The sequence below is a fragment of the Dichomitus squalens genome (assembly GCF_000275845.1).
Source record: "Dichomitus squalens LYAD-421 SS1 unplaced genomic scaffold DICSQscaffold_27, whole genome shotgun sequence".
In the NCBI taxonomy this organism is placed as follows: domain Eukaryota; kingdom Fungi; phylum Basidiomycota; class Agaricomycetes; order Polyporales; family Polyporaceae; genus Dichomitus; species Dichomitus squalens.
This window is the reverse complement of record NW_006766909.1, coordinates 368,833-369,758: the sequence shown is the minus strand read 5'-3', so window position 1 is coordinate 369,758 and position 926 is coordinate 368,833.

Sequence of the window (926 nt, the reverse complement as noted above, 5' to 3'; positions counted from 1 at the left end):
CAACTAAGCACTAATTAGTATACTTGGTACTAGTTATAACTACTCTTCACTATCGCTTTTTCTATAGTGCTATGTAGTGCCAACATGATACTACTATAGCACTACTGCAAATTTGGTCCTCCAATTTTCGCTATTTTGCACTACTATAGTACTATTTTGCGCTATTTTAGCACTACTCATTTAGGGGACACTCAAATAAGATGACAATCCTTTATTTATAGCTCATAGTTCTCAACTCAAGCATTACACACCTTCATAGCTGCAAAATCACCATGATAGCTGACTTATATTTGAGGGCACAACTCAACATAGAACTTGTTATCATGTATAGGACTAGACTGTCAGCACAGCAGTCATACCATGAAGCATACTCTATAGCACACTCCATATTATATACATAGTCCCAGACATTACACATATGCAAGCCTCAGCAGGTGAATCTCAAGGTGAGGTGTCACCACTTTGCCCCAAGTCCAGCAGTAATGGATATATATAGTACCTGTGGAGAGGATATATGTGAGCTCGGTGGTGCAGTGGTATAGAGCACCCCTTCGGAATAGGAGTGTTATCTGAAAGTGGGGTTGGGGGTTCAAGACTGGGTGAGGACATTTTTTAATAATATTTTTTTCAGCACTTTAAATGCATCTGGGGCTTATAAACAGATGGTTTTGAGGTCATGTTAAGCATTTCTACACTAGTCAGAAATTATAGACCCACTCTATCCACTACTATCAACGTCTACTGTAGCACTATTTCCATCTACTATAGTGCTACTTTGCACGAATTTGCATGAATAGTGCGAAATAGTGCAATTATTTTTGGGGACCTCTCGATTTTGCACTATTTTTCACTATTCAACTACTGTGTCTATTAAGAGCTAATTTGTACTGAATAGGTGTAATTCGCAAAGGTGGTTTTTACAGATG